The sequence below is a fragment of the Rhineura floridana genome, chromosome 8 (assembly GCF_030035675.1).
Source record: "Rhineura floridana isolate rRhiFlo1 chromosome 8, rRhiFlo1.hap2, whole genome shotgun sequence".
NCBI lineage: Eukaryota > Metazoa > Chordata > Lepidosauria > Squamata > Rhineuridae > Rhineura > Rhineura floridana.
This window is the reverse complement of record NC_084487.1, coordinates 27,894,753-27,907,288: the sequence shown is the minus strand read 5'-3', so window position 1 is coordinate 27,907,288 and position 12,536 is coordinate 27,894,753. Positions and strand designations below refer to the sequence as shown.

At 44.2% G+C, this 12,536-nt stretch overlaps 1 long non-coding RNA gene across 1 annotated transcript; it reads right to left on the bottom strand.

Annotated features, from left to right (window-relative positions):
- Positions 1 to 2,028: 2,028 nt before the first annotated feature.
- On the bottom strand, positions 2,029 to 8,409 carry LOC133363297 (uncharacterized). Its single transcript, XR_009757657.1, has 3 exons — positions 8,221 to 8,409; positions 6,295 to 6,448; positions 2,029 to 2,235 (listed from the first exon to the last, which is right to left on the bottom strand). It is a non-coding gene; the product is annotated as an uncharacterized LOC133363297 (long non-coding RNA).
- Between the last annotated feature and the right edge of the window lie 4,127 nt (positions 8,410 to 12,536).

The window sequence follows — 12,536 nt, the reverse complement described above, 5'->3', positions numbered from 1 at the left end:
ATTGCAGGCTTCTCCCTCCACCTTCATTCCGTGGCTCCTTGGGTGTCCTACTTTGAAAAAACCAAACAGCAAACAAACCCAACCGCAAACAAAAAGAGGGGGCCTTTAGCTGCACCCCTCCCTGCTGGTCGCCTGGGTATGCTTGGGGGACCCTCTGTGACTTATGGGGGGTTGCGGTTTGCAGTGCCATTGAAGAAGAAACATGCTGTCAGGGAAAAAGCTCATCAAGTAGAAAAAGGGGATTAAAGAAACCCCAACCGCAAACAAAAAGAGGGGCCCTTTAGCTGCACACCTCCCTGCTGGTCACCTGGGCATGCTTGGGGGTCCCTCTGCGACTTATGGGGGGTTGGGAGTTTCAGCGCCATGGAAGAAGAAACATGCTGTCAAGGAAAAAGCTCATCAAGTAGAAAAAGGGGATTAAAAAAACCAACCGCAGACAAAAAGAGGGGGCTTTAGCTGCATCCCTCCCTGCTGGTTGCCCGGGCATGCTTGGGGGTCCCTCTGTGACTTTTGGTGGGTGGGGGTTTGCAGCACCATGGAATAAGAAACATGCTGTCAGGGAAAAAGCTCATCAAGTAGAAAAAGGGGATTAATGAAACCCCAACCGCAAACAAAAAGAGGGGCCCTTTAGCTGCACCCCTCCCTGCTGGTCACCTGGGCATGCTTGGGGGTCCCTCTGCGACTTATGGGGGGTTGGGAGTTTCAGCGCCATGGAAGAAGAAACATGCTGTCAGGGAAAAAGCTCATCAAGTAGAAAAAGGGGATTAAAAAAAAACCAAAAGCAAACAAAAAGAGGGGGCATTCAGCTGCACCCCTCCCTGCTAGTCGCCTGGTCATGCTTGGGGGACCCTCTGCAACTTATGGGGGGTTGGGAGTTTCAGCGCCATGGAAGAAGAAACATGCTGTCAGGGAAAAACCTCATCAAGAGAAAAAGGGGATTTAAACAAAAACACAAACGCAAACAAAAAGAGGGGGCCTTTAGCTGCAACCCCCCCACTGGTCTCCTGGGCATGCTTGGGGGACCCTGTGCGACTTATGGGGGGTTGGGGGTTTCAGCGCCATGGAAGAAGAAACATGGGGGTTGGGTAGGATGATTCCTGTGGGCCCCCTTTCACACCTCTGATTTGGAGACTTGCACCTGGGGGCCAAGAAACTCTCTCTGCTGGCCAGATTAATTTCTTTTGTTAACCAAATACAGTGGCCAGGTAGTTAATGGGCCTATTTAGTTGCCCAGCAACTGGTGAAATGGGCCCAGAAGATCCTTTTACTATTGAAACACTTGAGAGCCTTCCTCCCCTTCCTGGTGGCTAGGAGAAGTTTGTTTGAGAGTGTGTCTAGAGAAAGGCTGGGCACAGGAGGCAGGCAGAGAAATTGGCCCTCCGTGTGATGTTCCTATATTAATGTATATATGGTAAGTGTTGTTGTTTTAGAAGATACATGGTAAGTGGAGTGAAAGAGGGGGAGTGAATGGGCAGTAGAATGCGAGATGATTGGCTGAGTGTTTAAAATGGTTGAATGTATAAAAGGAAGAGTGAGAGTGGAATAGGGGGGAGAAGAGAAAGAGTGGATTGCTTGGTGGGGTTTGTGAGAGTTGTTAGCCAGGAGAGAGTGAAGAAGGAGGGAGGTGGAGTTCAGATTAGTATTGAGTAAAACCATATGCTTATGTGCCTTAAGAAGAAATCTTGTTAATCTTGTTAGCTTTGTTATCTGTAATAAATACTTAATTTGGTTTACCAAAGGCCTGATCCTTGGCTGGGGTTTCACAGACCAGAAGGGAGGGTAAGGTAATGACCAAGGCTGAAGGGGAACTGTAACAAATGGTGGCAGCGGTGAAGAGAATAACAATACCAGTATTCAGAGTCTCTGGGAATACTAGTATTGGGACGTTACTGGTGGTTGCCTAGCAGGGGGATCTGTTGAGATCTGTGCTAGAGTGGATAGGTAAACCATAAGAGAGTGTGGTCCGGACTGGTGGAGTCCCTGGTGGTGCCTAGAGACAGGCAGTAACCACGAGCAGGTAGGAACCTGACAGGGAGAGCCAGGGAAGGACGCATCACACTCCGCACCATGGCTTTTTGGGGTGCCGTGTGTAAATAAACCATATTTCATAAAGACACCGCAGTCTCCGCTAACCGTCTTCCCAAAGGAAACCAAACCTTGGATGAGCGCAGGGACCTTGGAAATCTCACCGCTCGGAGATTGGGGAGGAGCTGCCTGTGTTCCCTGCCCTGGACCCTGTTGAAAAGGTAAATGGACAAAATTGTGCCCATTGGTGCCAAAATTTAAATCAGCACTTGCAAAGAAAAATGATCCTATGCCTTTATTAGCTCTTCGTACTGCCTTCCTCTGACTATAAGAGGCAGTCCTCCAAAGCATTTTTAACTGCACAAACAGAATTTGATGGTATGTTATTGAATCCGACTTGAAAATTGCAACTGCAAGGAAGCACCCACAGTGTTGGCTTTTTTCTATCCAGGGTGATGGTGGTCATATACCCCTAGAATATGGTGGAAGTGGCCTAAGACCATCAAGTCAAACCCAAGTTGGTGGTGTTCATCTTTTTTCTCTAGGCTGCTTTATAGACCTGCAGGCTCCATGGAGATTGAGTATCTATTTATGTGGAAGTGGAACATGCCACCCGTGCTTGTCATGGCCCCCCCTCAAACATCTACCCAAATAGTCATTGATGTCTCCATATATGGGGTTTGTGTGCCTTGGATTTGTTTGTTGCCCCTCCGCCTAGAGTGGGACAACTTTATTGGCACTATCACCAGTGACAATTTGCTTTCCCTCTGACACCATTCCGCTCCAGTGGGTCTTTCTATGAACTCTGTTACTGCGGAATATTGCCTGGTTTAATTTTGTCCTCCTGCCTCTCCATCCCCTTTCCTTTTGTGCTGTATCTTCCAGACTGCAAGCTGGAGGGAAGGCATGTACTTATCACTGACATATGCAAGCTTGTCTGAGAAGGCCCCCCTTTTTTTGGCAGAAGATTAAAAAAGGAATCTGCATGGCCATTGACAGGAAGATGGCAAGACAGGTGCAGGCTCCTCCAGTGGCGTCACTAGGGTTGGTGTCACCCAGTGCGGTAACTCATGGTGTCACCCCCCCCATGGACCTCCTCCCGTACCAGACCATACAGAATCCTTAGTAATGTTTTTGTACTAATGTTACTCGTAAATCGTAATTCCCGTATATCACTGAATGCAATGGCAATAGTAGTGACATAAACAACTAGCAAAATTAAAATTACACCTTTAAATTACAATATCATACACACAGCCTAAATGTATTTACATTTATACATAGTTTCATGTGGTTAAAGTGAAAATTCAGTAAGAAAACAACAGAATTCGAAGTAAAAACATTTAAGAACTACATCAAAATTATGAAGATAGAGGAAAAACCCCACCGCAGCCCAGCTTCTCTATATCGCCAAGCGCGGGGCCATCCAAAGCTCCATAGGATGGAGAAGTTGATAGAAATCTATTAAGCATAGCCAGGAGAGAGAACTGAAGGAGGAAGTTTCCTACTTCCTCTCTTACCTCTATGTGCTTTTCAAGGCTCAGGTTGATTATTTGACCCTTGGAAAAGTGACGCATGAGTGTCTGTGTGCATGCACTTTTTCTCTTTCTTTCACTTGTGTGTGTGTGTGTGTGTGTGTGTGTGTGTGTGTGTGTGTGTGTGTGTGTCATTCAGGGGAGGGGGAGAGAAGAAATGAGAGGGGAGGCAGGGAAAGAATGCCCACGGCACTTGCTCAAACATCCAAATGTGCCCACTGGTCTAAAAAACTTGTTGACCCCTGCATTGGAATAAAGTTAGAGAAATGTCATCTTTGAAAGAGTGTCTTGGTGATGACAAAGTATGCTAACAGTCAACTATTGTCCGCCTCTTGCCTACGGAGCACCTGCCCCACTGGTTGAGCAGTTGTGACATCATGGAATGTTCTCAAAGGATTCTAAATGGTCAGGGGAAAGGAGTCAGCAACAGAATCTTGACAATCCAGGGACTCATTGCATGGTCTGGGAGAACCTGTTACTGCAACATAACGGACAGAGCAGGAAAGATGGGTGAGAGGTATCAAGTGGTGAGACGGTATGTGAGAATCCCCTCTAACGGAAAATACAAAACCCCTGATAGCTATAGATTATTTTATGCCAGGGTGGCTAAGCTGTGGTTCTTTAGATGTGGATGGACTCCAAATCCCATCAGCCCCAACTTGCATGGCTAGGTATGATGGTAGCTGTAATTTGACAGCCACCCCTATGTGCAGGGGTGTAGTCGTCCGGGTCCTGGTGGGTCTTAGACCCCTTACTGAGCAGGGTCCGCAGAGCTTGGAAAAGTTACTTTTTTGAACTACAACTCCCATCAGCCCAATCCAGTGGCCATGCTGGCTGGGGCTGATGGGAGTTGTAGTTCAAAAAAGTAACTTTTCCAAGCTCTGGGTCCCAGAAGGGTCTCTTTGTTTCCAGGATCCTGTGAGGCAATCTGCATAAAAGGGGTGTGTATTAGCCAGAGCTTGGAATAGTTACTTTTTTGAACTACAACTCCCATCAGCCCCAGCCAGCATAGCCACTGGATTGGGCTGATGGGAGTTGTAGTTCAAAAAAGTAACTTTTCCAAGCTCTGGTATTAGCCATTGAGAAGAGGCTTCTGACACACTTCCTTGTCCTTTCCTGCGGATTGGAGCCAATCAAGAGTGAAAGAAGGTGAGTCAGCCACTGAGAAGACACTTCTCAATATCTAACACACTCCTCTTTCATGCAGATTGGCCCCTAGGGATGTCTGTTGTTGTGGGAGAAGGCATTAACAAGGATCTCATTCTGAACCGAGCAGCAAAAAGCAGGGGAGGGGAGTGGCTGTGACTATCATGAAAGGACCCTACACTTCTGAATTTGCCACTACGATATTGCCTATGTGCCTTTCTCAATAGTGCCTTCTCACTGTGCAACACTAGAAAAAGACAGCTACACTTCCGAGCTCCAACCTGCCTTTAATATTTAGAATTTCATGAAAGGCCCTCCACCCAACTTTTTTCCTTGAACTCATTTATGCTCCTGCTTAGCTTCAGAAAAGCAACTGTAACAAGCATCCTGAGACCAGTTGTGCCTGTCCCAGTTTCTCCACTGGCTATTTTATAAAGCCCATGTGTGCCACTGAAACACACATGGGCCCGCAGGAAACCCAAAGGTACCTTTTTAGCTTTTTTTTTTTAATGCGCAGATAACATTTCAATGAGAAAAAGAGAGGTAATTTCATCATCCTCATAATAATTTTTTTAAAAGAACATGTTAGCAAAAAAAGCACCTTCGCTTTTAAGGGTCTGCCCTGCTTCTGAGAGGTCAAAGACAGGAAGCACAGCCGATTAAAGCGAAAAGTGTGCGGTGCGTGTGTTGGCATCGGGAGCACACGTGACTTGCACCCGCACTGGAGCCGGCTTGGTGCAAGCAGCTGCTGCCCTTGCAAAGGGAACTGAGCAAAGCAACAATGCTCTGCCCCTTTTCAAAAGATTAGAGAAATGAAAGGGAAATTTAAACCAAGAGTAGGGATGTTGAATAATCCACAGGGGAACACACTGACTGACCGAGATAAAATAAAAGGAAAATGGAAGGAATACACTGAAGAACTCTATAAAAGAGATGCCAGGATGACAGATTCATTCATGATTTGAAACGAATGCTGATGAAAGTTAAAGAGGAAAGCACAAAAGCAGGACTACAGCTGAACGTCAAAAAGACTAAAGTAACGACAACAGAAGATTTATGTAACTTTACAGTTGACAATGAGGACATTGAACTTGTCAAGGATTATCAATACCTTGACACAGTCATTAACAAAAATGGAGACAATAGTCAAGAAGTCAGAAGAAGGCTAGGACTGAGGAGGGCAGCTGTGAGAGAACTAGAAAAGCTCCTCAAATGCAAAGATGTATCACTGAACACTAAAGTCAGGATCATTCAGACCATGGTATTTCCAATCTCTATGTATGGATATGAAAGTTGGACATTGAAAAAGGCGGATAAGAGAAAAATCACCTCCTTTGAAATGTGGTGTTGGAGGAGAGCTTTCCACATACCATGGACTGCGAAAAAGACAAATAATTGGGTGTTAGAACAAATTAAACCAGAACTGTCACTAGAAGCTAAAACGATGAAACTGAGGTTATCATACTTTGGACACATGAGAAGACATGATTCACTAGAGAAGACAATAATGCTGGGAAAAACAGAAGGGAGTAGAAAAAGATGAAGACCAAACAAGAGATGGATTGATTCCATAAAGGAAGCCACATACCTGAATTTACAAGATCTGAACAGTGTGGTTCATGACAGATGCTCTTGGAGGTTGCTGATTCATAGGGTCACCATAAGTCGTAGTCAACTTGGAGGCATATAACAACAACAACAAAGAGGTGGGGTGGAGAGGGGCACTTTGTCAATCCAGGAGGCTGCAACAGAGACCATATGGAGAAAAATATCATTCCATAACCCACCAAGACTGCAGCTTTCCTGAAGTCCAGCTGGGATTAGAATGTCATTCCAGTTAATCCAAGGGTGTTTTAAAATACCCTGAATGTCACCATCCCTCTCTCTTCTTCTGTCTCTCCCTGTCCTTTCCTACCTTGGCAACAGTTGTCTTCTCAAAGTTGTTCTGGTAACACTTTACTTCCATGGCCCTTTACATTTTCTTTGGGTGGAACATTATTTCCACCCCTCCCTCCATACTGTAACTGCAGATACATTTTACATTTTTATGCATGTCAAATTTATATTATATTTGTATATATGTCAACGGTTCATTCAACCCCCCAAATATTTTGTGGGCCAGTTCCTTATGTGTCGAACCTCCACTCTCTCTCGAAGAGCAGGGAGGGGGAAGGCATGAGTTGCAGGCGCCTCCACGACCAGAAGGCACGGAAGGTCCAGCTGTTGTTGTGTCTTTTCCAGGTGTTGCGTCAACTCTCTTTTACGTTGCAGAGCAAGTGTAGTTAGGGAATTTCTAGTGAGTTATTGTAGGAATTCTATGAAGCGCATTGCTTTTAATGTATCCATTACTCTAATAAAACAAGATTTACTTGCACCAACGTCTCAGCCTCTTGGATCTGACTCTGAACGGGACATTATGCTGGTGTGTGTGTGTGTGCGTGTGCACACGTGCCAGTCAAACCTTACCTACCAACTGTCTTGCTCTCTCAACCTCCCCCCCATCTTGCGTGTTTAGTGCCATCTATTCAAATAAATTCTACTAATGGAGTTGCTGGTCACGTACTGTGCAGTTCAATTAAAAGGGATGCGTAATACTTTATAAAGCAACTTGCAGTTCGGCAGGGGGGGAGACTACCTTCTGTGGGGAAAAATTGAGGAGGGGGGAAGAGAAGTCAAAATGTGTTTTTTAACTGCAGCAAAAGGGGGGGAAGAGACCTATTGCCTTTAAAAAAAATATAATGCAAAAGTATGCAAAGCAGCTTTAGGAAAGATGCAATTAAAGAAAAAAAATAACAGGGGCTTATTTTCAATGCTTAGGTACCCTAAAAACATCAGCAATGGGAAATGAAGGATTAGAGAGGAGAGGAAAAGAGCTATGGACGTTGTCATATTCCTAAGGAATATGAGAAGTCTTTTTAAATAGACAAGATTTAATGCATGAGCCGGAGCAAAATATTTAAGAATGCCTTTTTTCAGAACAACACAACAGTTCTTCTCTGCAACACACACACATAATGGTAGTTCCAACAGGCCCCATATTTGGGGTGGGATTAGCCTTCTTACCTGGCTGCAGTCCTGCACGCATTTACCTGGGAGTAAGTCCCACTGAACTCAATGGGGCTTACTTCTCAGTAGAAGTACACTGAGATGCACTGTCAGTTGTACTTCAAAGAAAACAAGTAAACTTTGAAATCCACTTGACAACATTTCCTTCCTTCCTAACCCTAGGCACTCTACCCATTAGTCATTTCTCCCGGGTTTATATTTATTTATTTATTTATTTATTAAATTTATATACCGCCCCATAGCCGAAGCTCTCTGGGTGGTTTACAAAAAACAAAACCAGTAACATACAATTAAAAACCACATCTCATCAATTAAAATAACTTAATTATACAAAAGTTAAGACATAATTAAACACATATTAAATGCATATTAAATACTAAAATGCAGGAATGTTAGAATGCTAAAATGCTAAAAGCTAAAATGCCTGGGAGAAGAGGAAGATTTTTACCTGACGCCGGAAAGATAATAATGCTAGTTTGGTGTTTTTTCTTATCCCTGGTTGCTGTTGGCGATGAAGCAGAACTGTTCAAGTTCTGATGTCATCTTCCCAAAAAGGGGCGTGTCATGAACCTGGCTATTTTTCTGAAAATGTAAAATTATATGTACCATCATGGCTCAGTGCAAAGAACTCTGGGAGTGTCATGCTGTTAGAGAAACAGGCTTTGGAAAGGGAAAAATGTTAAGTTTTGATTCCCAGCTGAAGACAGTTAAGGGAGGCCTAAACAGGGGCACCTGGTTATCTGTGCTAATCAGTAAGAGCCTGGCACTCAAGGCCATCCGTGTCTGAGAAGATTGAAACCCTGTTGGGGGCCTGGAAGGCGCAAAAAAGTGGAGAAACATCTATAAAGGGATTACATCAGAAGACTCCTGATTGGTTAATTAATCTTGCACCGTTGGGGCTTCTTTTCCTTAAGTATAGGGTTTGAGACCCATACTCTTTTGTTCCCTTAGGAAGGTTCTGAAAGGTTCCTTCTGATTGGTGCCTATGGGAGGCTACCTAAGCAGGGTTCCATTGCCTGCAACTGATGCTATTCTCTCTGAGGAGAGACGAAATTTCAACCAACTACCTCCTATGTAAGTAGATAGGTTAGCTAGGTTGTTATTTTCTTTTTGTGTGAATGAATTCTCTTATGTGTACCTAAAACCCCTGTTTGGGTGTATGGTTTTGAGGAATTGTTTGCTGCTATATTTTAATGTGCACTTATATTTTTTGAATAAAGCTACTTCTATTTAACCTGGTGTGTTCATTGAGGGTAAGGGTGGTTCTGAATTCAGCACCTTGACCATTCAGCTACACAACTACCAAAAAGGAAAAGGAGTTAAGCCTAATTCTGTTTGAGGGGTTTTACCAGAGGTTTCCTGACAAGGAGTGTAAATTTGGTTCTTGTCTCATAGGACCTTGGTTTACCTATTTTCTGGGCTCAGAGTTCCCCTAGCTCTGAGTGGAACCAGTGATGGGTGGTGGCAGCCTACTTTCTACCTTACAAGGTTGGTGTTGCTTTACATAGCCTTGGTAAGAGAGAATTTAGTATTTGGGATTCCAGAACAATTACCCTAAGGGTGGGAATTGGGTCTGAAGCATGATCCTCGTGCCTTGAGGGTGGAGAAGCATGACATGGTTTAAAGAAAGCAAGCCCTGGTGAAAGCCCCCCACTACCCTTCAATGACCTTAAGGTGATGCAGGGTGGAGCTGTTACCCACCACTGGACAGATTTTGCCCACAGAGGGGAGAAAAAGGAGGCACCCTCACTCAGGAAATTGCCTAAGCCGCCCCCCCCTTGCATGTGGGTCCTTGGGTGGGGGGAGGCGAATGGAAGCCCCATCTGGACTACCGCAGCTGAGCAACGGGGAATTTGTACATCGGTGCTAGTTCTGTGGTATGTTTGGGGAATGTGTGACCCTCTGTTTGTTGCTGGATGACAACTCTCATCCGTCTGTTCTGACCACTGGCCATGCTGGATGGTTCTGTTGGGAGCTGGCATCCAACAACATCTGGAAAGTCACAGCTTAGCCACCCCTGTTGTATGAGATCATGTTCTATCATGATGCTAAAGCCTGCTAGTGTCATCTTAGGTAGGCAGATTTGGGAAGAATCACTTCAACAAGAGGTCAAAGGATGCACAGTGATGCTTCTGATTAACCCACACACCACCACCAGTGCCAACTTATCCAGGCTGTAAGAATTTCAGGATTGCCACTTCAAAATCAGATTCCTTTGGAGGACAGAATACTGGAAATATAAGTCTAATTATGAAGTGTAGGTTGAACAGGAACCAACAGTGGAGGCTGGTGGCTCTGATGTCAATGGGGCAGTGAATCCTCCCCAGGTTTTAGTCTGAACTATCAAGGAGCTGTTCAAGCTTAAAGCACCTTGGATGGGTTGTTGAAAGGATTCACTGCCTCACTGATAATGGAGCCACCAGCCTTCATCAGGAACCAGTGTACTCCTTGCATATTAATAGTAATTAAAACCATAATAATTTTAAGATAGGAATGAGACTTGAAATAAAGACATGAGAATACAAGAAGAGCCATGCTGGATCAGACTAAAGGGCTTTGTAGTCCAGTCTTCTATATCCCACAGTAGTCAGCCAGAAACCAATAAAAGGCCCACAACATAAGAAGCTGCCTTATACTGAGGCAGACTATTGGTCCATCTAGCACAGCATTGTCTACAGTGACTAGCAGCAGCTCTCCAGTGTTTCAGGCAGGCTTATTTTCCCCAGACCTCCTTGGAGATGCCTGGGAACTTCTGCATAAGTCGGACATGAAAGTAAGAGCCCTCCCTCCAGCAACATGTATTCTGAGACATGCCACCTCTGATCCTGGAGGTAATATACAAGCAACATGGCTAGTAGCCATTGACAGCCTTATCCTTCATGAATTTGTCTATGGCATTAAAAATGGTGGTCATCACATCTTGTGGTAGTAAAATTGTGGGTAGTGTGAATAAGTACTGGAGCCATGAAACTAATGTGTCTTAGCCACTGTGAAGACTCTTCTCACAGACTTCCTCGACCGTTCATCCAGGCATGACAAAGGTCTCCCAGGGATGGCCGTTCTGGTCATAGCTAACTGATCCACCCACCCCACTATAGCCATAGACAGAATGGAGCCATGAAACTAATGTGTCTTAGCCACTGTGAAGACTCTTCTCACAGACTTCCTCGACCGTTCCTCCGGGCATGACAAACGTCTCCCAGGCATGGCCATTCCGGTCATAGCTAACAGACCCACCCACCCCACTATAGCCATAGACAGAATGAAGCCATGAAACTAATGTGTCTTAGCCACTGTGAAGACTCTTCTCACAGACTTCCTCGTCCGTTCCTCTGGTCATGACAAAGGTCTCCCAGGCATGGCTGTTCTGGTCATAGTTAACAGACCCACCCACCCCACTATAGCCATAGACAGAATGGAGCCATGAAACTAATGTGTCTTAGCCACTGTGAAGACTCTTCTCACAGACTTCCTTGACCATTCCTCCAGGCATGAGAAACGTCTCCCAGGCATGGCCGTTCTGGTCATAGCTAACATACCCACCTCACTATAACCTTTAAATATGATATCTAGGGGGGTGGGCTACGGAATAGTTTCAATAACAATAGGATCTCCCACACCCATTCACCAGCTAATGGGCAATGGAGAGGCCCATTAACTCACAGGCCACTCTATTAGATTAACAAAAGGAGGAATAATGTCAACATTATAGTGGGTTTCTTTCTCACACTTGCCTGAATCAAAATCAGAGGCGGGATGGCTACCCCTACAACCTTTTTTTTCTTTTTTGTCACTGTGTATCCAGAAATTGTGATGAGAAAAAAGGGGATTTTCTCTTCGCTGTGCAGCTCTTACCTTCTGTGTCCATTGTCATGCATCAAAATTAGACCCAACACATGTTCAAATGCATGCAAATGGCTCCCTTCATTATGAACAGCTGTCTGAAGGAGCTGCATGACATGGTTTTATGGTACCACAAGGCTCCCTTGTAGGGCTGTAATAAGTTATTTATGTATTTATTATTTGAATTATATCCTGTCCTTCCTCCCAGCAGGAGCACAGGGTGCCAAATAATCTAGATCAGGTTGGCTGGACTTCCTGTTTAGACTACAACAGCATCTGATACTGTATATCAGGATGGTTAGACTTCAGGTTTTTGGTATTTAATTTTATTTCTATTATTACTAACCATACCCAAGATCCGCCAACCAGAGCAAGCCACCAAAAATATGCACTTACAGTTAAAAAATTCTAGGCAAGAAATATTTTTATGAGTGCCAAAATTCAACTTTTTGATACTGAGCTACACACATTTCCATTGAACAACCAAAAAAACTACAGACAAGAGCTTTCCTGTTTCCCAAACAACAGGAAAGGTTTTCTGGGGGACAGAGTATGTTACAGTGGAAGCATCATCCTGGAAGGCCCAATCAACACATAATTTCCCCCACATTTATATTTTGAGTGTGGTTCTGTGTACTGAAACACATGATGTTCCCGAGAAAGAATCAGGTCTACCATGTGGGTAGAATTGTTTCATTTCTTACTCTTCTATGCACCTTGTTTTTGATGCAGCCCACTCCTCTTAGAAATATTTTCATATATAAACATTTGATATATTTAGGTCTGCACTTTCGCAGATTTAACGATGAGTACGTCCTATTGATCTCTATAGGAATGTATTTGATTGTTCAATGTAAGCCTACATCAAAAAGCATACATACTGTAATTACAGGCAATGATAAATGAAAAATGTTAATAACT